The sequence below is a fragment of the Aotus nancymaae genome, unplaced genomic scaffold, assembly GCF_030222135.1.
Source record: "Aotus nancymaae isolate 86718 unplaced genomic scaffold, 86718_ANA_hifiasm-v0.15.2.pri h1tg000048l, whole genome shotgun sequence".
Classification (NCBI taxonomy): domain Eukaryota; kingdom Metazoa; phylum Chordata; class Mammalia; order Primates; family Aotidae; genus Aotus; species Aotus nancymaae.
The window spans coordinates 13252358-13269322 of NW_026988462.1; positions in this window are offsets into that span (position 1 = coordinate 13252358).

Here is a 16965-nt window from a genome sequence, read left to right on the forward strand (position 1 = left end):
GCTCTGATTATGACTTACACCTACCCTGATTTCCCTTAAAAACTCTCGGTCCAGAGCTATGTTTCAGAAAGTTAGTCTTGAAACAAGTTCACTCATTTCCCAACTTGCTTGCTTCCCTAATAAAGCTAAGTTTCCTTCTTACCAACAGTAGTCTCTTGAGCATTGGTTTTTCAGGTGTCAAGTGGTCCGAACCCGAGTTTGGTTACAGTTTTGGATGAGCTAGTCAGGAGCCTCACATTCCCCAAGCTGTTCGCTCGGCTCCCAACAGATGAAGCAATTGGCCACAGCAGTGCAGGAGGGCTAACTTGTTCAGATTACGGAGAGGATCTTTAGATTCCTTCCAGGTGGAGCAGCACGTATGGGCACAGCAGACTGTGGCAGCGCATATGGTCTTGCCCCCTCTTGCTACCAGAGGTGAGCAGCAAGCCTTCAGTAACACCAGATACTTGTGGTTAGCCAAGCCCGAAACTGGCAAACTACAGGGACACTCCTAGTAGCTGCCAAGGCTCTTTCTCGCTTTGGGAAACGCCTGTTTCCCTCAATTGATGCCAGCTGCCTATTTTCACTTCAAATTAGTAAAAGGGAACAGGGTTTCTAGATTAGCTGACCAGCGCTATAACAAAGTACATCCACCAGTGTGAACACCTGAGGTCCTCTTTCCTTACCCTTTGGGCCTTTGCGGCCATTTGTGGTACAGTTGGTAGAAGAAACAACTTGTAGTGACTCCGTACTGGTCTCTTCCCTTGAAGGAGATTGTGTTTGGGAAGTACTTCGTTTGTTTTGATTGTGTGTGGTTTCCTTGTTACCCTGGGAGGTATTTCATAGATTATCTTTCAAAGAGAGAATATCAGCTAACTGGTCAGCCTATAGCTATGACCTCAGGACAAAGGAAAAACAAAACAAAATGAGATTTTATTGTAATACAGCATGACAGATGTATGTGTTAGAGTCAGAAGAGAGGTGACCTTTAAATAGGCTCTTTGAACTTTTATACAATCTTGCAGCTTGAACAGTTTCATCAAAGATCAGGTAAATGGGAAAATACCTATGTTCACCTGTTTATTCTATCATGGAATAAAGACGTTTCCCAGAAAGGTTCCCAGTTAATGGTGCAAAGAGGACAGCATAAAGTTAAATCTCGTTGGCCTCTACTGCCTGAGGAAGATACAGAAGGGAAAAAGAAGCAGGAGGATAGGGTAACTTTATCAGTCTTAAGCCCACCTCAAGGAAATGACGCTGCGATGTTGCAAGTGCCTTCCCTAGCGCTGCCCACTCTGGCACCTGTGCAGGTTCCCACGCTGGCCCTGCTGGCATTGGACCCTGAGCTGCCCCGTCCTCTACCCACTTCCCCAGAATTTAAATAATCCAGATTTACAAGATGCAGTGCACCTCCCCCCTACCCCCACCCCATCCGGCACATTAGGCAAGTAGGCCAGAGACAGTCTCCTCTTTTAAGACCTGACAGGGTCTTAAATGCATAAGGCCAATGGGTTTCTCCTTTTAAGATCCAACAGGAAATAAAGGCACAGGGCCAGCCCATGGGATATTTTTTGGATTATATTCACCTTTCTCCACTTCAGACATAGTAAACTAAAAAAAAATAAGGCCTTCCTACAGAGATGACCCACAGCACATGGCTGAATTATGTACCAGTATATTCACCACTCATTTCCTCACTAGGGTAGACATTCAAACACCATTGAATTTCATGATAATGGCTGGTAAAAGGAGACTAGTTATATATAAAGGCAATGATGAGGCCAGGCAGCTACTTCAGAAAGACCCAGCTGGGACCCCTGATCCCACAGGGATGATTCCCTTAACGGAGCTCAGCTGTGACCCTAACAATGCGGGGAAAGCCAGACTAGAACATTACTAAAAATTCGTTTCAGTGAGACTGAGTAAAGGAGTACCTGAGAGGTATAGCATCAATAAAATCCATGATCTCCAACAGAAGGCTAACGAAAATTCAGCCACTTGGCTGGACCTAGTGTATCAGGCTTATAGGGCTGGGCATGGTGGCTCACACCTGTAATCCTAGCACTTTGGGAGGCCGAGGTGGGGAGGGGGGCGATCACAAGGTCAGGAGTTCCAAACCAGTCTGGCCAACATAGTCAAACCCCCGTCTCTACTAAAAATACAAAAAATTAGCCAGGTGTTGTGCTGTGTGCCTGTAATCCCAGCTACTTGGGAAGCTGAGGAAGGAGAATTGAGTAAACCCGGAAGGCAGAGGTTGCAGTGAGCTGAGATCACACGAGTGGACAACAGCCTGGGTGACAGTACGAGACTCCATCTCACAAAGAAAGAAAAAAAAAAACACCTCAGATATGGATTTAGAGGCCCCGGAACATATTTTGGCAGTCAATCTGACTTTCATCAGCCAAAGCACTTCAGATATCCAAAGAAAATTGAAAAAATTAGAAAGATTAAACCCCTTTCTATTGGTAGAAATTGCTTACAAATTCTTCAATGCCAGAAAAACAAGAAGAGCCAGACAAATAACCACTTTTGTAGAAAGCGTTCAGAAAGGTAAAAGAGGGTCTGAGAAGAGTGAGGGACAAAACAGAACGGGACTCCCAGAGAAGGATCAACGTGCCTACTGTTGAGGATCTGGACATTAAAAGCATGATTGCTACAGGCTGTAAGGGAAAGATGACACTAAAGAAAAGGTAAGAGAGAAAAAGAAAAAAAATACAAAGAAACAAGACAATACAACAAGACTGGGGCTCTGATAAGACTGAGGAGGCTCAGGTGCTCCCCTTGATATAGTGGAGCAAATAATCATTTCCCCACAGGAGCCCTGGATACAAATGATACTGAGTATAAAACAATCGACTTCTTAGTTAATACTGAAGCAACTTACACAGTTTTAAATACAAAATTAACTAAAAGTACACAAGATACAGGAGTCAACAAAAAACTGGAGCAAAGACCTTTCCTTCAGCCTTTAGAATCCAAATTGGGAGATAGAAAGTTAAGACCAGGTTTTTTAAATATGCCTAATCCCCCTATTCTGTGGTTAAGATGACATTCACTATGCTGAACTAAATGCTTAAGTAAACTTTTCTCCTAAAACCAATGTCTCTTGTAAACAGTGCCACGATGAGCATACATGTGCATGTGTCTTTATAGTAGAATGATTTATAATCCCTTGGGTATGATGATGGGGGGATGGACACAGCAAACCACCATGGCATGTGGATACCTATGTAACAATCCTGCATGATCTGCATATGTACCCCAGAACTTAAAAAAAAAAAAAAAATCTAAGTATCCAGATCCCACCCAAACAGGCCTTGTGTTTGCAGACATTAATGACTTAGCCTAAAAGGACCAAGAACTGTTTCCACCTGAAGTCTACTATAGAATAAGCAATACTGTTTGGGCCTATGGGGAATCCAGATGAGCTACTAGATTTCAGATTATCTGCGTTACATTCAAAGAAGGAGATACAGCCCCACATAAAAAAAAAAAAAAAATCCTCTGAAAAGGGAAGCATTAGAAGGCACTCGATCAGTATTACAAAGGCTTTTGAAATAGGGTTTATTCAACCCTGTCACTCTCTATACAATACTCCTGTTTTACCAGTAAAAAATGACATTCAAATGTATATCAATTTGTGCAACACTTGAGAACAATTAAAGATATCATTCAAGATATCCATCCAACAGTACATAAGGTGTGTGCCCAACTCACTATTATCCCAGGAGACCACGGCTGGTTCTCAGTATTAGACTTCAAAGATACTATCTTTTGCATACCAGTTAAAGAAAACCCGAATTATTGTTTGCCTATAAATGGCATCCAAAAACTAACACAATTTTCCGATATTACTATGCTATGTTATTCCAAGGATTTAAAAACTCCTCCACCATTTTTGGGTAAACTTTGGCTAGAAATCTGAGGGGCCTACAGTTAAACAGAAGGGTACTATTTCAATATGTATATGACTTACTAATTGCCAGCCCCACTTATAAAGACTTCCTGGAAAACACAATATTGGTTTTAAATAACTACTATATAAATGAATGGGGTTATAAAGCATCCTTACATAGGTCCACATATACAAAAAAGACGTAGTCAACTTGGGGTTCCACCTACAATGTAAGCAGTCTTATGACTTGAGAAGAAACAGGCAGTAGCTGCCATTACAGCCCTCCCCAAAACAGAAACAACTAAGAGAATTCTTGCGGATGGCTCACTTTTTTTGACATTTGGATTTCTAATTTTGGATTGACAGTAAAATTTTTGTATGAGGCTTTAAAATGACTGAGTCAGAACCCCTGCATTAGACAATGATATGCTGAAATGCATTTGATAATATCAAGAAAAAATTAACATTAGATTTTTGCCTTGGGGTTCCCTGGTCCCCAAAAGCCCTTTTCCCTATATGTACATTTTAAAAAGAGAATTAGACTAAGAGTTCTGACCCAAAAACTCGGGTAACAACTATAACCCATTGCATATTTTTAAAAACAGAATCCTCCTTGCCAGAGAGCAGTAGCTGCCACATGTGACTTATTACAAGAAACCAACAAATGTACTTTAAGGCAACCCATAACTGTGTATGTTCCCCATCAAGTGTTAATCCTATTAAAACAGAAAGGAGATAACTGTGGGGCATATGGAAAAAAATCAGGCCATTTTGCTGGACGATCCTAGTATCACCCTCCAAACCACTGCAACCCTTAACCCCCACAACGCTGCTCCTTGGCAGTTCAGTGCAAGACACAGAGCCTAAAAATAACCTTTTATAAATAATTTAAACAGTTTATGCCAGCCACTTAGACTTATGTGATTCAGCTGATGACTCCAGACTAGAAATTGTTGACTGATGAGAGCAGTTTCATGAAAAATAGACACTGGCCGTTCCAGAACAGATCATCGAAGTCCCTGCACTTCTTGTTACATCAGCCCAAAAAGTAGAATTAGTAACCCTTACCAGAGCCTTAACTTTATCGCAAGGGAAAGAGGTTAACAGCCACACAGACTCTAGATATGCCTTCATAGCATACAAGCAAATGGGTCAACAGTATATGACCATGCTGGACCGTTTAGTATGTCCTGCATACCATAAAAAAACCAAGAGTTACATATATTGTCAGAATCATTCATTTCACCTCTGAAAAGACACACAATCCCATGCCTATTCCAGAGGGATAAAAACTAATGCCAACTAAACAAGCTACACAAGGACTCTAACAACAGGGAACCTGTAATCCTATCCATACAGATGATTTAATAGATTTCCCAGGAAATACTTGGGAAAAAATAATACATCCATTTAGATTAGTAAAACAAATAGTATATGTTTTGCCCCTGAAAGATAGATATTTATATACATTCATAATTGAGTACATGGGCATATCATTGCCTGTAAAATGCCACACATTCAGGATAATGCCTACTAGACATGATAATAACTCCTTTCACCTGTCACCCACCCAAAAATTAAAAAAAAATACTGGACAAGCTCTCTCAAGACTTGAAAGACTTTCTGACCAATATTCCCTCAGGACCCATGTATTTCTTTGGGTACTCATTTCTGCCTTCCTGGGGAATGGCTTTATATTATCATGAACTAATGAATCTACCCAGGACTTTAATCATAATTGCTACTGAAGCCACTAAGTCTCTTGCAAACTTACAAAAATTAGTAGATTGATTAATACAAGTAGTGCTAAAACAGAATAGCCTAAGACTGTATTTTAATAGAACGAGGTGGTATTTGTGTTGTTACTAATTCCTCCTGTTGCATATATATCAGTTCTTCCTCTCAGGTAGAAACAAACATTTAACAAGTTATAGAGCAAGTGCCCTGGTAACAACAAACTCTAAACCATTATATTTCCTTGTTTGTAGGAGGCTGGGATCTGTTTTCTAGCCTATTCTCTGAACTAAGTATCAGTATAATACTATCTGCTGAACTAAAATCAGCCTGAGAGAAAATTTTTAAATTAAAATGAACAATTTTGCTAATAGTTACTGATATATTCTTAAGATTTAAGTTGGTAATGACATGCTTTATCAAAATTTACAAAAAGGTCAGCAATGCCATTAATGAAAAGTTAATTCTGATTTATCTCCTAAACTAAAAACTCTATATGACACCATGTCAAAACCTTCCAACTAAAATACCCACTACGTCCACGTTCAGCAGAAAGTAGTTACAGAAGATGAGACCTTCGCCCATTTTCCATAGATAGGGAAAGATACATTGGCAGTAGGGAGTTGATAACATCACTGACTCCATTTTGAATGCCCACCATGTTAAAGAAAAAATGTTGCTTATTTGAGTTTTAATTACTGTTTTGTCTAAGTTTGTAGATTACTCACTAAGAATAGAACAATCTCAGAAAAACAGGACAATTGACAGAGATACAAGAGAAATATACTAACCAGAAATGTTGGAAACAGACTGACCAGCAGTCTAGGCTGCGACTAGCTAAGAACAGTCTAACAATGCCAGCAGAAAGACTCTGCACAAGACGGCAAAAATTCGCTGCTTGCCTGAGACCCTACGTGTAGCTCCTGCCACAAGAACTCTTTGATCACCACTTCAGTTCCCCTTACTTCCCTTAAAAACTTTGGTGTGGAGTCACCATTTGAAGAAGTAGTCTGCATGTAAGTTCACTATCTCCCATGTTGTTCTCCCTAATAAGGTTGACTTTTCTTCTTGCCAACACTTGTTTCTTGAGCATTGGTTTTCCAAGCAGCAAGAGGCCCAAACTTAAGTTCAGCTACATTATCAGTAATGCAGGAAAATACCATAATTTTCCATATGCTTTTAGTTATTTTTTTAAAAAAATACTTCAGTTGATTCTAGTTCTAAACTCTAATTTTATATGCAATTTAAATATGATTTCTTCTCCATGCATTGAGAATTGAGATGTTTGCGGAGTGTGGTCTTTTATTTCTTCTCTTCTTTCTGCAGCCTTTAGGGGAGGGTATATTGTCTGTACCTGGAACATCCCTTCCCCTTCATTCTCTAGGTTAATGGAGTTCAAACGAAAAAAAGGAGGTGCCTTCTAATTGCCTAAACTTTTTCTGTCCTTTCTCTGTTAATTGTGATAACATTTCTGGCTCTATTTCCTTTGTACTAAAGATGATAAATGGGAGTTATCTTCAGAGAAGGGTGTAAATGATTTTGGAGTCTCCATGTAAGGCCTTCAAAGTGATGTTTCCCTGTTTTGCAGATTCTGATATATTTTATCTCTCCACTTACCTCAACTTTTACCTTCACATCTCATATACCACCTAGACACTATTCTCTTCAATAGTGTAATAGTAAGATATCAAATAGGTACAACATTAGGAAAACTCTGAAGATAAATAACGTAAATAAGAAACCCAGAACACACACAAAAAACTATCCCTATACATTAGTTTATTTAAAAATTTAAAACCGCTTTTTCAGTAACTGTTGAAGCTAAACACAAATTGTTTTAGTGACTCCAAACTAAAGCAACTATTGAATATGAAAAAAGTCTACACAAGAAGAGATATGTACTCTCTAGTCCTTTTAAATCAAATTTTAATTGAAACGAAAATTTTTTCATAACATGTTCACTCAGTAAACATTATCATTATCATCATAACAAATTATCTCTCATATTTGTTGAAAGTTTTCATGGAAACTAAATGAACTGGACCTCTTATGTAAATATAGTCTCTATGTGGCCCTGTAGTCTCCACATAATATAAGAATAAGGAAAGCAGGAGACTTCCCTAACCACACAGATAGTATTTCATTTTCTCTACATTGTGACACCTAAATGCATTATTACTGCCAAATTTTAATGACTGAATAATATATTTCTTTACTTTTCCTCATACCTGATATAGTGGGAAGGAAACTGTGGATCTCTATTAATTATTTGTTAATTTGAAGTTAATCTAGAAATAGAAATCATCTTGTGATTTTACACTGATTTTGATCATAGGGAAGAATTATATATAGATAGATCAAATTGATATTAACAGTAATAGAAATGAGGTAGTTTGGTTTTAAAGAGCAAGGTTATGTCCATCAGAAGATCTAGATAAAGTATCTTCAGTTAGTCACTACATATTTATTTTCTAAGTTAACTATCCTTTAGAAAATCTCCTGGCTTTTTTCATATCTGTATTATATCAATTTGTATCTATGTATCTAGCTAGTTAGCAATCTATCTATCTCTGTCCCTCTACCTGTTTATGTATATTTCATTCATATAGCAAAAGCAGATACTCCCGTGGTGATATGATTACTTAATTCTAGGGAAAAAAAACAAAACAATTTCCCAGTATATTCTTTCTTCTTTGCCACAATCAAGATAACCACTGGAAAATGCCAAACTATGAATTTAACATTTGATTGAGCAAGGAACTAAGATGAGGTGTTGGTAATAAAGAAGGCAACCTAAATAACAACTAAACGGTGAAATAGCATTTTTCCTAAAGAAAACGGAATTTTAGGAATTTTTTCCTAACCCTGTGCCTAACGACTTGGTAGTTTGACAGGAATTGTGTTCAATCTGTAGACTGCTTTGGGCAGTATGGTCATTTAAACGATATTGATTCTTCTAATGCATAATCATGGGGTGTTTTTCTATTCATTTGTGACATCTATTTCTTTCTTTAGTGTTTTGTAGTTCTCCTTGTAGAGATCCTTCACCTCCTTGATTAGCTGTATTCCTAGGTATTTTATTACTTTTGTGTGTGGCTACTATGAATGGGAATGAGTTCTTGATTTGATTCTCAGCTTGAACATACTATGTTGAGTAAGAGTATTGAAAATGGACATTTTTTTCTTGTTCCAGTTCTTAGGAGAAATGTTTTCAACTTGTCTCTGTTCAGTATGATATTGACTATGCGTTTGTTGTACATGGTGTTGTTATTTTGAGGTGTGTTTCTTTTATGCCTAATATGTTGAAGGTTTTTTATCATAAAAGGATGTTCAATTTTGTCAAATACATTTTCTGCATCTATTGAAATAATTGTATGGTTTTTATTTTTAACTCTGTTTATGTGGTGAGTTACATTTATTAATTTGTGAATGTTGAACCATCTTGTATCCCTGGAATAAAACCACTTGATTGAAATAAATTATCCTTTTGGTATGCAATTGGATTTGGTTTGCTAGTATTTTGCTGAGGATTTTAGCATCTATTGTCATCAAGGATATGGGCTTGTATTTTGTTGTTGTGGCCTTACCTGATTTTGATATCAGAGTGATACTGGTTTCATAGAACACTGTATGGAAAACAATAAGGAAATTTCTCAAAGAACTAAATATAGTACTGTCATTTGAACCAGCAATCCCATTAGTACATATTTACTGAAAAGAAAAAAATATATATATAAAATGGCACCTGGAATTTTATATTCATCACAGTGCTATTCATAATAGCAAAGTCATGGAATCAACCTAAGTCTCCATCAATGGTTGATTGGATAAATAAAGTATAGTATATCTACACCCATGGAATACTATGCAGCCATAAAAAAATAAATCATACCTTTAGTGGCAACATGCATGGAGCTGGAGGCTGTTATACAACCTAAGTGTAACAACTCAGAAACAGAAAATCAAATACTTTATGTTCTCCCTTATAAGTAGAAGCTAAACAATAGTTACACATGGACTTAAAGATGTAACAATAGACATTGGGGATTCCAAAAGAAGGGATGTTGAGAGAGGGTGAGAGTTGAAAAAGTACCTATTGGGTTCAGTGGTCACTATTTGGGTGCTGGGTACACTAGAATCACAAACCCCACTATTATACAATATATCCATGTAACACATTTGCACATTTACACCCCAAATCTAAAATATAATATTTTAAAGATAATTTTCTTATTGTTATGATTTAAAAAGTGTTTTTCTATTATCCAAATACATTTAATATGCAAGGGTGTTCAGAGAGCCCGCTAGCAGTACAGATTACCATAAATTAAGTAAATGAGAAAGAAGGAACACACTGATTTGATGGTTGGAAAATACATATAGATTTACGGGAGCTGAGCAATTTGATACTTATGCTTATATGTTCTCTCTACCATGTAATTCTAAACAGATATTGTTAGTTTCACAAAAGAAGAATACATAATTATCATTTCTATTGTGATGATTTTTGAAATTTCAATAGTTTTAAAATTGTGATGACATATTTCTCCTGATTTTATGGTAATAGCAAAACAACTACCAATACAAATATGATAGAATATTCTAATTACCTGAGATGTGTGATGAATCATAAGCCAAACTAGTTTTCTTTCTTCTGATAACTCCATGAGAATTTATAAGGCAGGAATGCCTAAAATCCAGGATACATTGAAAGTTTATGAGCAGGAAAATGTGGAAAGTAGAAAAAAGAAAGCATGCTTTCTCAAATTCAGTTTATTTGGCTGTAAAATGATACCTTCATGTTGAATAAAATGAACTCGCATGGTCTATTTAGAGATAATGTGTAAAAGACACTTATTTCATAGGTATAGGCCATAAGTCCTATACTTCTGAAATAGAACACAATGAAACCTTTACCTTCACTTCCGTTCATTTTTCCATTCTTGTATCCTATATGCTGATTCTTTCTTTTTCTCCTATTATGTATATATAAATGAAAACTTACTTATAAACCACAGACAGGAGCAATTTGGTCTTGTTTTCTCAGCTTAAAAGTACCTGTTGAGCAGAATTTTGTTGATTTTTTTTCTGTGTGATAGCTTTAGTTTTAGACTGATTGTAAATTTTAATTTCAATATAAGTACAAATATTAAATAAAATATATTAAAACATGTCCATTTTTTCCCCAGATCTAATTATGTATTGAAGTTCATTATTTTCATCTCAGGATTTATTTATATATATTCTATATTTCTATTATTTCAAAAGTTAAGCAGTGAATGATTTATTGCAAAACCTTTGTATATTAATAAGATATCCTGACGTGTCCAACTCTGCACAGTGGAAGTGCTAATTTGACAAATCTGGAGGATTATGACACATGAGTGAGAATTACAATCATTAACCATTAAAGACAATAAGCTATACAGTAGAATTAGGAGTTTTGAAATATAGCATATAATTAATTACAGGAATTGTAAAGAAGTAAGTTTACTGTCTTATTGCCTTTTATAGCCTCTGTGTTTACCAGGAACAAAAACACTCTTAAAACTTCTATTACAACAAAGAAGTTTCCTGTTACAATGCCACTTTAAATATATGATAGTCTATTTAGACCAGATAATCAAATGTTTTAATTGAAAAGGAAACAAACTTATGGACAGTCTTGGAAAAATTAATGTTTATTTTGTCCTGATTCAAAGAACCTTAGGTTTTTCTTACCAGAAGAAAGGACAATGGGAAGTGGTTGGCTCACAGTGATAAAGTTTCTGATGTTTGAGGGCAGAAAGCATTCAGCACGGGAGAAAAACGTAGGCTGGGAGGCCAGGCCAGTCTCTCCTTTCACATTTTTCTGCCTGCTTGTATTCTAGCCACACACTAGCAGCTGATTAGACTGTGCTCACTCAGATTAAGGGTGGGTTTGCCTTTCCCAGCCCACTGACTCAAATGTCAATCTCCTTTGGCAACACCCTCACAGACACACCCAGGATGTGTTGTATTCTTCAGTCCAATCAAGTTGACACTCTTGTATTAACCTTCACAGTTATCTAGGCACTCAAAACATTCTTTTAACTACAGTCTGCATTGGTGTGGTTCTAGCTTTAATAATCTACCTGCTGCTTATGAATATTTTCTGTCCCCAAAAATTATAGCAAAAACTCATCATTACCAGAGCCCATCTTGAAAAAGGCCAATGATAGCTTATACAGATGCTTGTAAATCTTCAAATTCATGCTTCTATAACACAAGAAAAGCAAATTCCTCCTAACTCTGCTAAAAGGTGTACTGTGTGCCCAAAACAAGTATAATTGTGACTAAAATTTTATATCAACTTCCTTGAATACTTCTAGATTTTCTGTCTTCTGCCGCGTGGACAATCGTAGACTATAAAGACTCAAAGTTTAGTTAGAAACCTAGACTAAAAAGAAATTTACAAGTCTGACTATTGTATGACATTTTTTAGTACAGTGTACATAAAGATAGATGGATGGGCTCAAGCAAACAGGGATACATGTTCACCCTAAATATAATACAGTGTGACATTTTGTTCATTCTTAGAACACTGTAGTAAGCTCAAATTCATGTCTTGGTTCCCAAGGGAGGATTTTTATTTCCCCACTCAGGGATAAGAGCACGATTTAGCCATTAAACCTGAAGTAGATACTGGCACCATGCCATTTGAGACTCCTTTTAACATCAGATTAGCAGACAAATAAGGGAATTATTGTACCAGATGACAGAATTATTCCTGACTATCAAGGAGAAATAGTGTTGTTTCTCAATATTTGAGATTAAAGCAGTATGTCTGTAATCCAAGAAAATTATACTTCCTTGTGTTTCTGCCAACCAATTTTAGAGTAAATGTATTTAAGCAACACATTTTGTATCTAAAGCTATATATATATATATATATATATATTAAAAGGAATATCTGAACCCATTGGCAAAGTCCTTCACCAAAATCCACCCACTGCCTGATTTACATAAGTCCTCCTACTGATCATGGGACCACATTTGTTTGGACAGAGTGACTAAAATTAGCTCAGTGTCAGTACCCTCTTAGTTTCAACATTATGGAGAATTACCTTTGCCCAGTGGCATAATTCCCAAATAAATAGTATTAGGCCCTTTTTAGGGAGGAGTCTGAGAATACTTAGTGAATCTTCATAGTGATTTTTTTTTTTTTCGAGACGGAGTTTCGCTCTTGTTACCCAGGCTGGAGTGCAATGGCGCGATCTCAGCTCAATACAACCTCTGCTTCATGGGTTCAGGCAATTCTCCTGCCTCAGCCTCCTGAGTAGCTGGGATTACAGGCACGCGCCACTATGCCCAGCTAATTTTTTGTATTTTTAGTAGAGACAGGGTTTCACCATGTTGACCAGGATGGTCTCGATCTCTTGACCTCGTGATCCACCCGCCTCATAGTGATGTTATTATTACAAGGTCCTCTCATTGATCCTCTGACTTTCATGCATTGGCTTTGATGTCTGTTTTAACTTAGGCATGAAAATTGATTGACAGGACATCACTTTTGATCATGGTGGCTCAATCCAAGCCTCTTCATAAATAAAACTTCTTTTTGGTTACAGAAATGGCAAGTACCAAAATATGCTGTCCAACTATTTCAGATGGAGGCATCCCATAATCATTTAGTCACATCGCATGATTCTGGTGTGAAAATATTCTGATTATTGATAAGAACCTGCTATCCTTTATAAAAATTAAGTCCATCTTACTTCTGGGGGTTAAATAAAATTTTTTTGATTAAGTTGCTCCAGGATTTTATATACCATGCATATTAGATATCCCATTTAAATAACAGTATAATAGACTTCTACATTAATCCTTGGACTATATAGAATATATCATACTGTACTTTCAGAAGATGTTGTTGTTCTTATCAATTTCTTTCTTTCTTTTCCTTTCTTTTCATTTTTTTTTTAATTTGAGATAAGGTCTTGCTCTGTTACCCAGGCTAGAGTACAGTGACAGAGTCATAACTCACTGCAGCCATGAATTCCTGGGCTTGAGTCATCCTCCTGTCTCAGTCTCCTGAGTAGCTGGGACCACAGACATGTATCACCATGCCCAGATAACTTTTTCTTTTGAAGAGATGTGGGTCTCACTATGTTTTCCAGGCTGGTCTCAAACTCCTGGCCTCAAGCAACCCTCCCACCTTGGCTTCCTGAAGTGTTGAGATTACAGGCATGAGCCACCAAGTCCAGCCTCTTTGTTTTCTATTAACCAATATGTTTGGTCCTTCACCTTTCACATATGTTGTCCTCAAAAAAGTATGCAATGAAAAATCAAATAGCTTAATGCCAAAAATGCAGTAAAAGTTCTTGTTTTTTCTCGAATTAGTCAAGAATTATAAGCTAATAGAAAGCCGTTATTGAAATACTAAAGAAAATTTTCCTTTCTGGGACAAAATATTTCTAAAGTGCATTTAGTAGAATAAACATATCAAATAGCCAAGAATATAGGGTAATGGAAATATAGCTTACCAAATGCAAATATATCTCAAATCAGGTACCTCCCTATACTGCTATTATACATTAAAATAAAGCCCAAAACACTAACATCTTTCTCATTGACAAACTCAACTTGCTCCATTTTTGTACCTTATTTAAATAATAGCCATTTTGATCATGTATAAATATAAGTTAGATGATGGCAATTGCTACAGATATTCAAAAATCTTTCAATAGCAAGCAATAATACAAAATCCTTAATTTGGCCAATAAGAATCTCCATCAGGAAGTCTGCACACAATTCCATAAACTCATCCTGTTCCTTCATTCCATATGTTATACTCCAGTCATTCAATGTTGTCTTATATTCTTGAATGCAAAATGATTTTTCCTAACTTGGAATCTTCCTCATAAACTAGACTGCAAGCTTGAATTCTTGGTCACACCACTCCAACGGTAGTTTCTGTTTATTTGTTTTTGTTTAAGTTTGTGGAGTTTAACTCTCAATTAGGTTAATCCCTTGTAATTAGGAAAGGCTGAAATTCTCAGTCTAGTCAGTAGGTAACTGTAATATATCATTTGTGATACTGAATTGGTACTCATTTCCAGCTGAAATTGTGATAGGAGCCAGACAAATTATTTTGTTTATATTCTATATATTTTTAACTATGGCTGTAGCTTCACAGGGTGGAATCCCCAAACTTTGGCAGCATCCACCTGGTGTTGAGCCTGCGGGTGCACAGAGGTCAAGAATTGAAGTTTGGGAACCTCTGCCTAGATCTCAGAAGATGTGTGGAAATGCCTGGATGCCCAGTTAAAAGTTTGCTGCAGGGTCAGGGCCCTCATGGAGAACCTCTGCTAGGGCATTGCAGAAGGGAAATGCGGGGTCAGAGAACCCCCCCAGAGTCTCCACTAGGGCACTGGCTAGTGGAGCTGTGAGAAGAGGGCCACCATCCTCTAGAGCCCAGAATGGTAGATCCAGGGACAGCTTGCATTGTGCACCTGGAAAAGTCCCAGACACTCAACTCCAGCACGTGAAAACAGCTGTGGGGGAGGCTGTACCCTGCAAAGTCACAGGGTCAGAGCTGCCCAAGACATGGGAACCCACTCCTTGCATCAGCGTGATCTGGATGTGAGACCCAGAGTCAAAGATCATTTTGGAGCTTTGAAATTTGACTGCCCCACTAGATTGTGGACTTCGATGGGCCCTGTAACCTCTTTGTTTTGGCCAATTTGTCCCATTTATAATGGCTGTATTTACCAAATACCCATACCCACATTGTATCTAGGAAGTGACTAGCTTCCTTTTGATTTTTATAGGCAGAGGGACTCACCTTGTTGCAGATGAGACTTTGGACTGTGGACTTTTGGGTTAATGCTGAAAAGCATTAAGACTTTTGGGGACTGTTGAGAAGACATGATTGGTTTTAAAATATGAGGACACAGGATTGGAGGAACCATATGGTTTGACTGTGTCCCCACCCAAATCTCAACTTGAATTGCATCTCCCAGAATTCCCACGCTGTGGGAGGAAACCCGGGAGGCAGGGATGGTAATTGAATCATGGGTTCTGGTGTTTCCTGTGCTCTTCTCATGATAGTGAATAAGTTTCATGAGATCTGATAGGTTTATCAGGGGTTTCCACTTTTGCTTTTTCCTCATTTTCTCTGGCTGCCATCATGTAAGAAGTGCATTTCACTTCCCATCATGAGAGCCATTTCACTTCCCATCTGAGGCCTCCCCAGCCATGCAGAACTGTAAGTCCAATTAAACCTCTTTTTCTTCCCAGTCTCAGGTATGTCTTTATCTGCAGCATAAAAGCAAACTAATACAAGCATGTTATTGTACTGAATACTGTAGGGAATTGTAACATGATGGTAAGTACTTTTGTAGCTACACATAGAAAAGGTACAGTAAAAATACAATATTTTAATCTTACTGAACCACCCTCGTATATGTGATCTATCCTTAACCAAAATATCATTATGTGGCACACAACTGTATGTATGTGTGTTTATATATATAAATATGTACACACAGCATCCATATACTGTACATATAAAACCATATATATAAAATCATATGTAAAACCACACAAACATATACACACTCCCCCTATAAACAGAGAAAATATGATTCCATGCTTCAAAATGTTAAAACTTGATGAATGTCTTTGATAAGTATATGGAAAATCCTTAAACTATGCTTACAATTTTCTGGTAACTAAAATTTTTAAAAATAAAAATAGTTAAAAACAATCCCTTTAGGTTTATGGTTACCTGTTTACCTGAATAAAATTCTCTACCACTATGTTTCAAGAAAACAATTTTCAAGGAAGGTTTCTGTTAAGTTGGATAGTGTTTTAGGGGCCAAAGAATGCGGGATAATTTGGAGTTTCTGTCAGTCCAAAGGGAAAGACCAAATGGCAAGACAGGATTCTTACCCACAAGGCTTTGGGACACTGCCAGTCTGCCAGCATTGTTTTGCTGCAGTGCAGCCTTCCAGGCCTTAGTAAATGCAAAGGCTGGGTAACAGCAGGGCATGACCTGTAGGACTGGCTGGCAGAAACTGACGCATACAATCTCAGACTGTGAGACACAAATGGAAACTCCATGAAACAGCACAAGCCAGCTGAACAGGATGGTGAATGACAGTCCGAGAGCAGGTGGCTGGGTTTGAGCAAGGCAAAGACATCAGGAAACCTCAAGATGAAAAGAGAACAACAAAAATTTTCATACTTTCTACATGGACCTACAGATGAACAAATGACAGATTACAGATTAAACAATGTATTCTACTTATTTCAATAACCTAAGTGCATTATCTCCAGAATATTGTTAAAGACAGAAAATATGAACTTATTGCTGTAAAAATATAATTTAGTAG